Below are 15,707 nucleotides of genomic sequence, written 5' to 3' on the forward strand. Positions count from 1 at the left end.
GTATCCGGATTCTGATGTGGACGGTACTGTTCATCGTCGGCTTCGATTTTCGTTTTTTTTATTTTGTGATTTTGACTTGTTTACGCGCGGGGGTATGTTTCGGAACGTATTAGATCGACGTGAACTGATCTGTAGTCCTGGCGAGAGCTGGGCAGGCAATCCGCTAACCCCTTTGGTTCGCCTTAGGGGAAGGTGGGGCTGTTACAAAATATATATATAATTTTTTTTTGGACAAATTTTGATAGAGTCTCTCCTTAAAAGTGGACTAAACTCCCTGTCAGCAAACCCAAAATAGACAACATTTAATCCAAGCAATATTTCCAACAACTTGTCAGCCAATAATCACAAACCACTGCAAAAGCACAAGTCTTTAGTAAATTAAAAAACAGAAAAAGTAAAATCAAGTTAAACATCCAACATTCCACAGATTAAGAACAAAATGCAAGCAAATCCATGCACAAATAATATAGTGATCCTAATGGTGCAGCTTCAATCGTCATCTTCATCTGCAGCTCCACCCTGAGGTGGAGTAATGCTTAAATGATCCTCTATACGTGCCAAGCGAGTGTCCATCCTCTGCAACTGGAAAAATAAATTAAAACTAGTAGCACAAGACTATGGTACAAGAACTACCATTTTCCAAATTAGCCATACTCCACAAAAAACCAATAATTGCAACATCTGAGTCAATGAAAATGAGAAACCAGTAGAACTACTCCAGAATGAAATAATACCTCTATCAGACCAGCATGAGATGATCTCGAACATTGTTGTTTAATATCATAACCCGCTCACATTCAACAAGAGCAGATGCATTGATTTCCATGGTTCATGCAGTTGAATTCCAGCCCCAGCCCTTAACATGTTTAAGAGAATCCTTTTTACCATTTAATACATACATATCAGAGTTTGCAGGAAAGTGTGATGGATCCTAAAGCTAGCATGGATAGCATGAGGGTGCCAGTACTTCCAAATACAGATGCCCCTGGTAGCAGTAAAAGTAGAAATTATACTAGAAGCTACTCAGATACCGTAGACTATGATAAAACACATAGCAGTCAAATGTGTAGACATTGTAATAGCATGATAGCCCAGCAACTAGGCAGATCCTCCGCTCCATTTCTGTAAAAAAAACTGGGCAACTTCATTTAGCCTATCAGACCAAATGCTTAAGGAAAACTTTAACTAAGTCCAAACCTATAAACCAATTAAGCAATATACACATATCAACAGTCCTAACATATACTGCAATCACCACATGCGACAACTAATATCTTTGAGGCAGGGTGTTTTAGACTAAAAACTAAGAAAGCCAGGACAAAGTTTCTTTGCAGCTTCAGCATGGCTTCTTAAAAATTTTATTTTTTTGGTAGGCTAGCTAGCTACTTAGAACTTGGCATTAACTAGCTATGGTTCTTAGATTGCTGCTTTTCCTTTTTTTCTCTTTCATGTTTCTGCCATGCAATATTGATTGCTACTTTTCCTTTTTTTCTCTTTCATGTTTCTGCAATACAATATTGATCCAAGTTAATCCCATGCTGCCTCCACATGAAAGCAATAGCTAACTGCTAACCTCCAGCAAAATTAATCAAAATAAAAGAAAACGTATGTGGATGCAACCGCAACAGTCCTCAAATAGGAGACCAAATGCATCAACAAATTACACCAATGGCCACGAATAAGAGACAAATCGAAAAATTGCCAAATCAGAAAAGCAAATACAACAAGCTGAAACAACAACAACGCCCAATAAATTGCCAAATCAGAAAAGCCAATTCAATTCAGAAAAGAAAAACCAGAAAAATAAAAGAAAATCAGAAAAAAAAATAAATTCATACCCTTATGCTATTTCTAAGCAACAGAGCACAGCCACGAATTTGAAAGCCATTTGTAAAAGTGGCAAATTGGGAGGGGGGAGAGAGGCGCAGATGGCTAGCAGAGATGGGTTCCGAAGAGGGATCCAAGCTCTACAATGGCCGAGATCTTCCGACGCTTTCGACGAGAAAGCTGTGCCCAGATTTCGCCTGATGAGAACGGCTACAGCTCTACAAAAGAGAAGTGCTTCCGACGAGAAGGCCGCAAGATTCCGACAACAAAACTGTGACCAAGATTTCGCCTGACGAGAAAGATGGATGCTCAACAAAAGAGGAGAGAGTGAGGAGTGAGCTGGAAGGCTTTGTGCTCTGGCTTTGTGGTCAGATTGAGTAGCTCGTATTCACGGAATGCGAGCTTGTTTTTCTTTTTTTCATAAAAGACTGACCTCGCATTTGTGAAATGCGAAGATCACACTTTTGGAATTAACTTCAAAAATTACCCCTCTTGTAGAATAACTTTATTTTTTCATCACAACTTAAGAATTTACTCAACTTTAGTTGCAGAAAGCTTCTTCATAGGCTTTGCATGGGATTTTCCCAAAAATTGCATTTTAACCCCTCAAGTCCCCATAATGCTATTATGACCCAGAAAATTAGAAAAGTTAATCAATTTTATCCTTTTAAAATATTATTTTTCTTTAGTATGCTCTAATGTGATTTTTGGACAGAATTATTGGTGAATTTGGAATGAAATTTGGAGGTTTAATAATTTTTATAGATTTATAGTTTTGATTGGGATTTTAGTGAAATTTTTGGGTAATTTTATTGTTTAATTATAGCAAATAGACTTTCTTTTATTTTGTGAATTTTAGTATTTAATTTTGGTAGGCTTCACCTTAAGCCCTTAATTTTATTTTAAACCCGAATATTTGTAAAAATAGTGATCGACCCCTCAAACTTCTTTAATCTTTTCAATTGGGTCCTTGTTTGTTTTAATTTGTTAAATATGAGTAGTTTACTTTCCTTGGAATGCTTTGATTGATTCAATTTCGTGTTTATTTCTATTTCTCGTGATTATATGTTAATTAAAGTGATGCCTTGACCTTTTTCTTTGTTTTGGAAAGTAAACAAGGGAAACTTCATTTTATTAGGTCATCAATTCAAGGGGGGTATACTCTACACTTTATTTTGGTTTTATTTCATCCTATGTGCCCCTATGTTACTTTATGTGCGTAATTCATGCCTTTTGAATGTTTTTATTTCATTTATTTATTTAGTCACTTTAATTGTTTTGATTTAGTATATTTATTTTCATTTAATGTTTGATTATTTAAGAGGCATTTAAATGCCAAATTGTAATAGTTAGGGGGTTCAAGATATGTAATTAGATAGAATATGTAATAGTTAGGTATTTATTTTATTTATTTATTTATTTTATTCCTCCCCCCTTTAGATTGTAGTTAGGGCCCCAAATGTAATAGTTAGGGCTTTATTTACTTTATTTGTTTTGTGTGTTTTGCATGTTTGTGTGTTTACATGTTACTCGCTTTCTTAGGGTCTTGCATATAGATATCATGTTTATGTGCTATGTGCTGTATGTGATTTATGTATTTATTTGCTTTATTATGTTTTACATGATTTATTTGATTGTAATAAATGCATGACATCACCACACTAGTTCAACGGTAGTTGTGGCCTCCTTTTTCCGATTCCACACTAGTCCAACGCTAGTTGTGACCCTCCTTTCTAATATCTCACTAGTCCAATGCTAGTGAGAATTTGTACACATGGGTTAGTCCAATGCTAGACCCTTATAGACCATCCACGCACTAGATCATGTTTGTGTGGCAATTACTACATTTTCACGCATATTTTCTACTTTTTAGGGTTTCTTCATGTTTTCCATGACATTTCCCTTATATGTGTATCCCTTATTCCATTTTTCCACTATATATATATTCCTTATCCCATATTTTCCCTATATATATCCCTTATCCCTATGTGTGAGACTAGGGATGTAAGCGAGTCGAGCCACTATCGAGTAGCTCGTGTGACGGCCCCACCTCCCCCTAAGGCGTGCCCCAGGGTTCGGTGGGTCGCCTGCCCATCTCTCGCTAGGACTCACTCACTCATAGTTCAAGAAAAATAACGTTCCTCCATAGAAAAAAAATAACACATCCATTTCAACTTAATATATACATTGATGCTCAAATCCAGATACAAATCTTCTACATACCAAAATACTTCAAAGTGTTTATAATTCGAGTACAATCAACCCTAGTTGAGTGCTAGTGTGAGTACCATTTCAAAACTTCAAAACTAGACTACTTTGTACCAGTCTTACACCTCGCTCGTACCCCCTGTAAGGAAAACAAATGGTGTGGAATGAGCTAAAAGCCCAGTGAGGTTCCAAATAGCAAGTTGACCATTATTTAAAAGTGCAAGTATCACGTAGCAAAGTAATGAGCATGAAAAGTTCATAAAAGTGAGCAATAACACTTCAAGTAGCAAATATCAAAGTGAGCGAGTGTAAAGTTTTTCTTTTAAAACGAAACAATAACACGATAAGTACTAATCATTCCAAAGTATAAGGATACGGATGGCTCTCAGGAGCCAAATTTCCATTGCATCACCAGAGCTTGATCAAGTAATAGTTGACACACCGTCAACTTTCAAGTAAGTAACCAATCTAGTAGAGTACCACTTAAAATGATTCGTTTCGAAAATTAATTTCCTAGAGCGCGTTTAGTAAAAATAGTAATAGTACTTGGAGATTTTTATCCGCGTAGTAGCACAATAAGCTTGGAATATTGGAGACTTGTACTAGGGTCCTAAAATAGGTAATTTTATGAATAAATATTCAAGTGATAGTTAGTAGTGCAATCGTTATAAAAATTTTTCGAAAGTTTCGCGTTATAGCGGTAAAACTGACGGTACGCGTTTTCACACGCCTCGACTTCAATTGAAGGACTTTAGACCCTTATTACGGGACAATTAAGAGTGAATAATATTTACAAGAATATATATGCCTTGGAGGTTTAGTGCACTAGTGAACCAAACGCGCGAGAAAAATCGAGTCCAAACACACCCTAAATTGCACTATTTCAAGTTGACTTTGGAGCAATTTTTCACCACACATTTAATCTTCTTTGAGAAGCCAACTTAGATCAAAATCACACTCTCTCTTCTCTCTCCTCACAGCCGGCCAAGCTCCCCTCTCTCTCTAACTCATTTGCAACAAAAATTCTGCACACTAATCTCACCCAAAACCACCCCAAATCACCTCCAAATCACACCAAACTTGGAGATCTCTTAGCAAACCACTTGGAGACTACATCTAGCTAAGGAGGAAGGGAGCTCTCACGGTTTCTTGGAGCTTCAAGAGGGCCGAAAATTCTGACCTTGCAAACCAAAGGAGTAGGTAATGATCAACCCTTGGATTCTTATCTTTTGGAGATTATATGACAAGATTAAGCTCATGCATGCACTTAGTTACTTGATTATGGTGTAAAAATGTGGTTGTGGGCTCTTGGAATTCCCACACTTGGGTTGTTGTTGCTGATGTGATGATTAATGGTGATTATATTGTTGGTTTAGTGATTATAATGATGCATTAGTGATGGGTAATTAGTGGAAACTTCATTGGGTGTAAGAGGCTAAAACTTCCGATTTTGCCCCTGCTATATTCGGCCATTTCCAGGCCAATTTTTAATGGTTTAATTGCTTGAATTGGATGTTTGTAGGATGTATTAGATGTGTGAAAAATTTCATTGAAAAATAATGAGGTTTGAATGGGCAAATGAATTTTTTTTTCGAAACCAGCAAATCTGGAAACTGATTCGCGTATGTCTCTGACCAGCAGTAGTATTTTGGCTATAACTATGTCCTCGGATGTCGAAATCATGTGCCGTCGGTGGCGTTTGAAACTAGACATTCCTAGCTTTAATTTGGTATATAATGTACGTTCTGATTCTTTGTGACCAAGTCGAACCAAATGTTTTAAGTTCGCTGTCCTGTCACTCTGTTCATCCGGAATGAAGTGTTCAGGCAGCAACTTGATGCCCGAATTTGAACCAGATGGGTGCCGAATTTGGAAATGATTTCTTCTGTGATATTTTAACTCTATGAATGCATTTTCCAACGGCGTAAGCCATGCTCAATTTCGAGCTATATTGACTGAGTTGTGACTGAAACAAGGGGACTGCTCTGTTTTGGAAAACCCTAATGTTTGGACTGGTTTGGAACAAAATCTTGGAGTGAACTTGTTAGTTGATGTTTTTGATATTAAACACTTACCAAAGGTATCATGGGTATATCTTAGACCCTTATTTCACAAACGAACCATGGTTGGATAACTTTCTTGGTTAAACGATTGGAAAATTTGGAAAATGAAAGTCCAAGGCAGATTGCCTTAGGATTTTTCTTGAACTTTGGTTGGCTCATTAACTACCTTGCCGAAGGTATTTTTCCCCGAAATTCGATAGAGAGATACCTTCCATATAGTATTGAAACACTGCCAATTCTGGTGCCGATTCAAGTTCGTTTCGATACCCAATTGAATTACTAAAGTTAGAGGTTCAAATCTGGAAAATTCTCATCCGGTCTTGAATTTCCCCAACTTCGGGCTACCGTATCTCGGTACTCGAAACTCCGATTCTTGATCCGCTTATTTTGTTATAAACTTCACTTGCAACACTAATTGAGCTGCAAATTTCAGAGGCCGGTTTGCAACGTACGAATCGTGCCGAATTTTCAAAGTTGGCCGAAATCCAACTTCATTCTGCCTTGTGAACCAACCCAGCATCTTCAAGCTCAATTTTGACCACTTTTCACTTCGATTCATGGAAAAGTGTCTTCTAGGAACTTATAGTACTCTCTAAGAGGTTTCTAACGGTATAAAGTTTTCCAATTCTCGACTTATACCGAGCGAGTTATGATTTTTCAAAGATTCATCATAAAACTGGAAAATTTTCCAATTTCAAAGAAATAGAGTTTTTCAAAAAAACTCTTTATTCTTTTGATGTTCTTAAACGTTTTGCTTACGAATTTCATGATAAAAACTCAAATAATATTATACCTAATAAAAGGCAAGTTGAACCTCGATTTACGTGTAATTGAGGTTCCTTTTTGCAAAATAATTCTTAGATTGTACTAGTGTACAATCTTTCTTGATAAGTGGGTTAATTGTGTGATTATCCACTATTAAATTGCCAGGCGCGCAAGGAGACCTTCAAGAGGATCTCACCGTGGACACTTGAACTTCCGGGAAATAATTCTTATTGAATTGCTCGGTGAGTGTCAAGTGTATGAATTTGATACTTGCTTATTGTGATACTTGTTGGGAGTTTTAAAAATAAGGGCGGGTGCGTACTTTATCGCACTCGTTCTAATTTCAAATGAATGAATGAATGAATGAAATGCAATGTCATGTCATGAATGCTTGTGTCGTTGGAGTGAATCTCCTCGACTACCAAATGAATGGGGGACGCCCAAACTCATAGGCCGTCCTTAGACTCGAGCCGGCAATGGGCTTGGTCGGGAACTTGGGCGAGCCATGAGATTATAAGCTCGACCTAATAAGAGGTCTTGCTTGGCATACTCGTCGAGTATCGCCCTAAAAATAGACTTGTGGGCCCTTGGGGTGTACGGTGGACGGAGGGAAGTAAGTGGTGATCTACGGAAATGGAAATACCGACCCGGTTGACAGGAGGGTCAATGCGGGAAAGTATACGAATGACAACGGCAGATCGAGTGGAACTTAGCTCCTGAGAGCTACTATATCCTTGAATTGTTTCTGATTACTTTTTCCTGTTTGATAAATTGATTATTGAAAAGACATGGCTTTATTTATTAAAGTTGGGATTGTTATTTGATTACGTGCTTGCATGTGTGTTCTTGGCCTCACGAGCGTTTAGCTCACCCTATAGTTTTGTTTTCCTTAACAGGACCGACTCTTGGAGAATTATGGAGAAACCATCCGTTGTAATTTTGTTAAGACTCTTGTTATATATTTTGACTAGGCCCTGGTTTGGGTTGTACTTTTGGAAATTGTAAACTTGAAAAGTTTGGGCCCTGATGTGTACTTTGAATTTAAGTCGTTTCATGTTTACCCGATGCACTGGATATACATTAAGTGACTTCTTAAGCTTGAACGCTTCCGCATTATTGTATTCATGTTGCTCTCATCGAAGTGCTTAATTCGGTTTTAAATTGAATGGAATGGCTTGAGTCCTGGCGAGAGCTGGGCAGGCGTCCGCGGATACCCTTTGGTCCGCCTTAGGGAGATGTGCGGCGTCACAATTTGACTAAGGGTAATATCCGGAAGGATATTTTGCACGTTATTTTGCATATCTAGGTGAGTGTTCCTTATTTGACTTTATGGCTTGTTGTTATCATTTGCTAATGTGTTAATTGCTTTTAATGATTTCCAAAACGAGCTTTCTAGGCGAGTGTGTACTTTATCGCACTCGACCTAAATAACTGTGCAATTTTCAAGGATTTAATGATTGAAATGTTACTTGCGCATGAATGTAAGCCTTTTGGGCTGAACTGGCCATTGCCCCTTGTTACCGGTCGTCTCGAGCCAGAAGCGGACTCGGTCGGGCGATTAGGGACTTGGGTGAACGTTTGGTATACTCGAGTATTACCCTGTAGGTTGGTGGAGACTGGCCAACAGCCAGGACGGGGGTGAATGAATGAATGAACGAACGAACGAACGAACGAGGGTTTATTGATAAACGAAAAATGCATTTTCAAATGATTGGAGGAATAAGGGGAAATGTCAGGAGAACGAATGAACGAATTGCTCCTTGTGAGCCGTATCCTTTTAATGAATGTTACTATTGCTTTCCATTGTAAATGTTTCTTGAATTATTGATACTCCATGTTTAATGTATTGAATTGATTGTTTGATTATCTGTTCGGAACCTCACTGAGCTTTTAGCTCACTCCTTTAGTTTTGTTTTCCTTAACAGGGGACGGCGAGCAGGATGAGAGCATAGACTAGCCTAGTCTAGGTCTTTTGTTTCTTTTGTAATGGTTCTTGCCCTAGTGCTTGGCACTGGCTAGTTGTATGGTGAAGTGAGAACCTTTGTACATTTGATGGTTGTACTTCCTTTTGAGATAGCAATGTATATAAGTTCCACTTTAAGTTTGGATTGCTGCCCTATTTATTCTTGTGATTTGTTCTGGATTTGATTAAAGAACGACTGAGTCCCGGCGAGAGCTGGGCAGGCGGCCCGCCGAACCCTCTGGTACGCCTTAGGGGGAGGTGGGGTCGTTACAGTAACCCTTTACCTTCCTCAAATCTTTCTAAATTCTCCAAGTATGAAGCTTAGATGACATGGGTTTGAAACCCTAAGCATGAAATAGGCTAGCGGACTTGAGGTGTTTCATTTCTTGCTTTAATCACTAGGCTAGCGGCCTTCAGATGGATTATAGGTAGATGAATTGAGGTGTAATTAGTTGATTGTGGTTGTTTATGTGTTATTTGAGATGAATACGGTTAGAAAGTGAAGGAAAAATCGAAGGAAAATGAAAGTGCAAGCTAGCTGAAATTCTGTCCTTGTTGGTCAGTGGTTGTTTCAAATTTTTGTTGGTTTTTTGGCTGTGAAATTGAGTGATATATGCTATATATTGTGTGAACAAAGTGCCTTGTGAAAATCGTTTCAATTGGTGGCTCAAACTAGGGTTTTCAAAATTGAAAGAAATCTGGAAATGGTAATCTGGGCAGCTGAACAGTACCTCTTTGTTTGAATGTATCTCTCTATACAAAAGTTAAAATTGAGTGCTGTTAGCAGTATTCAAAACTAGACATTCATAGCTTTCCAACGGTATAAAAATCACCCACTAGTTCATTTTGAGTCAACTGTAGTGATTCGACAAAGTTTGCTGTTCTGTTGTGACTGTCTGTTCGAGACGAATGGAGAAGCTGCGTCTTATGGCTCTATTTTCTCTCACTTGTAACTGATTTTGGAAACAATTTTCTCTTATGAGATGTAGCATTTTGAATCTAGTTTCCAACACCACCAACCATTTCCAATTTGAACTTGTATTGAGTGAGATGTGGCCAGATTTCGAAAGTACGACAAAGCTGGAAAATTGGAAAGTCTTTCCCTTCTTGCTAGCCAAATGATCAGAGTTGTTTTGGGATGTTTTGTTTCAAAAATTTTGATGTCAAGCTTATTAAATGTTTATAGGACTTTGGTTTCAAAATTTGATCGAATTGGGGCTGATTTCATTATGCAAAACATTTGGGAAAGAAAGAAAAGCATGAGGGCAGTTTGGCCTTGAAACATTTTTGAACTTTGGTAGTTTTGTTAACTGCCTTCCCACATGCGTTTTTACTTGAATTTCAAGGGCTGGTTCACTTTCTGTGAATTTTGCCAAATTTCCAAAGATTGCCGAAAATCAAGACTGATTCTATCTTGCTAATTTGAGCCAAAAAATGAGTGCTTTCTGTTTAGAATCTTGGAAAAGTGTCTTCTAGGAACTTTTAGTACTCCGAACCTAGTTTCCAATGGTGTATAGTTTTTCATTTTTGGGCATGCCAAACTCAAGATTTGACTTTTCCAAGTTTTTCCCTTAAAACTGAAATTTTCCGATTCCTTATGAAATGAGCTTTTGAGGACTCGTTACCTTATCTTGATATTAATAAATCATTTAAAACTTGATTTCATGGTAGAGGCTAGTTTCTCTTGGGGCTTTAAATCCCCACTTTTGAACCTTGATTTTCGAGTGATTAAGGTTCTCTTTTAAGACATCGACTTAGTCTAAACACGTGTACACTCTTTCTTGATTAATGCATGGTTGTGAGTAAAAGTTACTCATTATTTGCTCAGGTGCTCAAGAGGATCTTCAAGAGAATCTCGGAGCGGACGCCTAAAAGCTTGTTTGATCATTTGCTCACTTTTGACTTGGTGAGTGTCAAGTGCATGAATCGTTATATCTACTAGATTTACCTTGCTTAAATATGTGAATATCATTTGATGAGACGAGTGTGTACTTTACCGCACTCACTCTCCTATGCTCAACTTGCTACTTGACTTATTACGTGATTACTCGAACTCAACTTGTATTAAACTTGGTTTTAAAGTCGATTGGGGGAATCTCATCGACTATTATACTCGTAATCATTGTGTATGTTGTGTTGTCGAGCGGAGTGAACCTCCTCGACTTATATTCGTACTCGAGGGATGCCCGAAATCATTGGCTAACTCTGCGAATCAAGCTAGCATGGACTTGGTCGAGGAGCTTAGAAAACCCTGAGCAAACACGAAGCTTGATCTATTGGAGAGATCTTGTTTGGCATACTCCCGTAGTATTGCCATGATATACTCGAGTAATATGAAAACCTTGATGAGCAGGCCCAATAAGGGGGTGATTGTCAGGCCCCAGCCCGTTCGTAAGTTGATATTAAGGTTTTAGGGCTAAGGAGAAACCCTAAGCTCGACTAAGATTGAAAACCCTGACTTTGCTTATGATAAAACCCTAGTTTATGCGGTATTCTAGTGTCTGTTTTAGCACAAGAAAAAAATAGGATTCGTTATAGTTTACAGAGGTTTAACAAGTTTGAAAATGGCTGGCAAACTCTGGATTAGCAAACCTCTAGTGTTATAATATTAGAAAGCTTAAGTGGAGTTTTATTTATCGCCCGCCTTTTTCCACATTTTCTTTATTAGAAAAATTCCCAGGATAATTTTTATGAGTAAATATGGGTTTTAGATTATTTTTCTAGTATCGGTTAGTTTTTGAGAAATTAAGAACGTATATCGGACGTGGGGCCCACTAGTGTGCTAAGTTCGGAAAAATTCGGCCGATTAGGTTAAGTTTCGGATACTGGGTTTAATTTATCGGGTGCTAAGAGATAATTAGAGGATACTTTATGGATTAGAGTGAGAGGGAACAAAGTGATAGACTTGCATTAATGGAGGTGACAAGTGTTACCCTTGGATTAGTCCTTAAGTAAGACTACTATTCATTGTCTTACCATTGACTAAATAAATCATAAAAATCACCAAAAATTCCTCATTTCTTCTCTAAGCTTGGCCGAACCTCTCTCTCAAGAAAGGAGAAAGAAAACCTGTAACAGCCCCACTTTCCCCTAAGGCGAACCAAAGGGGTTAGCGGACTGCCTGCCCAGCTCTCGCCAGGACTAACGAGGCAGACTAGAACTATCTATAGCGATCCGAAACTTACAAACGAGCGTAAACAGGTCAAAATGGTAAAATAACCCAAAATAAAAAAAAATTAAATCCGGAGTCGGTCATGAATAGTAACCGACCCGTCAAAACCCAACCGAAAGAGCACGCAAACATTCACATCTGAACTTTAGCGATTACAATCCAAAAGGACATTCAAAAGTTTTCAAAAGTTAATACATATACACGGTTTGCCAAATCAAAAGAGAAAACGCCCCAAAAGTACACTTAGGGTTTTAATACATGAGCTATACAAAAGATATGTTCAACTAGCTCAATTTGGCAGCCATTTGCCAAATCCAGACCAAAAGGGCAAAATTTTCCTGTAAGGAAAACAAAAGGAACAGAAACGGGTGAGCTTGCGCTCAATGAGGTACCAAACAGATAGCATTAAAATCATGGCATTTCACATTTAACAAATCAGACACACATGTCAGACGTAAAGCAAAGGAACCAATGATTCAAATCAGAAGGATACGGGTGGCTCTCAGGAGCCAAATTTCCAGCGCAGTACTTGATCCAAACCGGTTGACTCTCCGTCAACGTATATAGAACCAACGCGTCCGTAGACCCCTCTTATCACCGAATTGCGTCCACCAAACACCCCTTTACCGGGCCCGCTCACCTCAAATGAACAAAATGGTAATACTCGAGTATACCCGGAATCAAGGGTCTCAATACCCAAAATCCCCGAACAGACTACCGTGGTTCGTTATCTAATCGTCCAGGCCCTTGCCGGCCCGACTCGAATAACTTAGCCACAGGATTGAGCTCATAGGTCATAGAAATCCGAATAGATGCAGACATAGATAACAGATTCAAATTTTGCATAGTAAATTGGCATATGATCAGACTAGAGAACGAGTGTGATAAAGTACACCCTCGTCTCGAACAAATAAACAGATTGCAGAGCAAAAATCAAGTTAAACAGCAATGAAGGGGAGTGGTACACTCACCGGCTCAACTTCAAAAGTTTTTACTTCAGATTGGCCTTAATCGCCAAAAAACCCTAAAATAACCAAAATAAAACCAATTGAAGGTTTCACATCCATAATCGAGTAAATACAATGCACATGAGGCTCGACTACTAGTCGTATGCCTTGCCAAAATAATACTAATGCAAGGGTACAAAACATGATTTTCTTGGAAACGAAAAGGTAACATGAAAACTTAGGCGCAAACAACCCAAAAGCCTTTCATTTCCACCAAAAGGCAAATTCAACTTGACGGAACCAAACGGCCTAGAAAATCGGGCAGCACCTCCCCTAAAATTCTTACTTTTCCAGCCATTAATGCTTCATTATTTCCTCAAATCAGTCCCAACATCTCACACAAAATTCATCTCATTTACCAAAAGCCGTTCACTAGGCTCAAAATAGTACAAGTACAAAAGTTAGCTAGGAAATGACCGGAATAAGAGTAAGTCTTAAAACATGTAAGCAAGTACAATGAGACTCGATAACGAGTCATAAAGCCATGCCAACCACAACCCCAATAAGGTTTCATATGCATATATAAGCATTATAGCAAACCAGAAATTAAGAAATGGCATTAGCTTAGGCCTTAACAAAAAAACAGTTTTCGTCATACTTTTACGGTAATGACACAAAATGCGCTACGCTTATCGGATGAGGGTGTAAGACCCACCATCTCGAAGCTAAAAGACAGTGCTACAACAATGTAGAAGGCCACTCAGTCCAAATCCTAGCACAACTAGGTCAAAAATGCAGAATACCACAACCTGAACCGTAATTGCAGGTTTACAAATCACACAATGCTGTAATGAACACAACTCAGTCTATACAAGTCCAAATGCCGAAATTCCAAAGGCATATGTTAGCTAAGACATCCAGCTACATTTCATCAGAAGACACCAACAACAAAATCCAAACCAATTCCAGTCAAAATGGCCGATTACAAGTGCAGTTTTCGCATTCTGATCAACCCAGATCGGCAATAGTAAAAACGACATATCTCACTCTACACTACTCCAAATGACCTGAAATTTTGCAGGAACTTCAAACTCATCAATACCTACAACTTTCAAGTTTTGAGCAAAGTCCAATTCGGCCTCTAACCCTATGATCCAAAACCGGACAGAATTAGGGGTTTTGAAACCCTATATTTTCACAATTCATTCCAAACCCAAAATTGGTTGTAATTATCACTAATTCACATCTACTAGAGTCATTCCCCCTCATCATCAACCATCATAGATGACCACAACATCACATTCATATTAAACCAGAAAATTCCTCAAAAATAGAAAAACTTCACCAAATCACTTCAAACCAAGATAAAAACCAGAAATTTCAGCACTTTAATCACTACTAAGCATAACTTAAGCATCATTAGGTGTAGGAGGAAGTTTGAGCATCACTTACCAAGAAAACAAGAGAGAGGAAGTAGGAGGACACCTTAGCTCTCCAAGAAAGCTTCACCAAATCACTCACTATCACTAACTAAAGGGATTTTATGGAGAAATTGCAAGATCAAATGGTTGGATGGTTCACCTTGAGCAAGATTGGAGCTAAAACTTGAAGAGTTTCTTGCTTCCTTTTGGAGAGAGAGGGCCGGCCATATGAGGAGAAGAAATGGTGATTTTTGAACAATTTTTTTCAAGATATTTACTCAATTCGGTCAAAAGTCAAAAGTGTGAATAGTTGCCAACAAAGTCCAACCAATGGTTGTGTGACACTTGTCACTCCATTAATGCAATCTTATCACTTCTTTTTCTCTCTCACATCAATCATAATAGCTTCCTCTAATTATCTCTTAACACCCGATAAAATAATTCCAGTATCCAAAACTTAATCTAGTTGGCCGAAATCTTCCGAACTTTTCACACTAGTGGGTCCCACGTCCGGTATACGCTCTTAATTTCTCAAAATCTCTTCGATACTAGAAAAATCATCTAAAAGCTATATTTACTCATAAAAATAATCTAGAAAATTTTCCGGATACAGAAAGTGTAGAAAACAAATCATTGAAAATAAGAAAACCTAGAAATATAATAAAACCTAGAAATTGGAAAAATTACGGGTTCTCACACTCTCTCCCCCTTAAAGAAATTTCGCCCTCGAAATTTTCTCTTCAAAATTTACAGTAAGCAATGGCCTGTACCTTCTTCGTCTTCAGAGTCAGAAGAAACGAGATTCTTCATTCCAGTCCCTTTTCCACTTGACGGTCCAGGGTCGGTCTTGGTTGGTTGCTGGGTTCCTTTCTTTTCACGCGCTTTACTCGGGCAATGAGCAATTCGATGCTCGGCGCTCCCACAGCACAGACATCTCCCTTCTCTTTTCCAACAATTCTCTTCAAAATGATTGGATTTTCTACAATAGCCACAATATGGTAGAGGAATTGGGGTCTGATCTCCTTGTGAGATATCCCTCAGTGGTCCTTTTTCCCTTGAGTTTCCTCCCAGCGTATCCTCCTTAAGTGTCTCCAGAATTGTCACACCTCTCGCTCCACGACCCTTCTTTACCAAGGGCCTACCTTGCTCACCCTGTTCTGGCAATTTACCCCTTTTCTTGCCCCTTTTCTTGGCATGGAAGATCGTCCCATGTGGCCTTACAATTCCTGCCCTTTGAGCTTCCTCTGGCGTCCCCATAGAAGTATTACCTTGTGCCATTGCTACAATCTCCTTGGAAATCTCTTCGTATTTCCTCTTTAACTCCATGTTTTGGTGTAAAAG

General features: G+C 38.5%; 1 long non-coding RNA gene across 1 annotated transcript; it reads right to left on the reverse strand.

Moving 5' to 3' along the window:
* Positions 1 to 301: 301 nt before the first annotated feature.
* LOC113733706 (uncharacterized) lies at positions 302 to 1,018 on the reverse strand. Its single transcript, XR_003459121.2, has 2 exons — positions 735 to 1,018; positions 302 to 582 (listed from the first exon to the last, which is right to left on the reverse strand). It is a non-coding gene; the product is annotated as an uncharacterized lncRNA (long non-coding RNA).
* Positions 1,019 to 15,707: the final 14,689 nt, after the last annotated feature.

This window comes from Coffea arabica, chromosome 10c (genome assembly GCF_036785885.1).
Source record: "Coffea arabica cultivar ET-39 chromosome 10c, Coffea Arabica ET-39 HiFi, whole genome shotgun sequence".
Classification (NCBI taxonomy): Eukaryota; Viridiplantae; Streptophyta; class Magnoliopsida; order Gentianales; family Rubiaceae; genus Coffea; species Coffea arabica.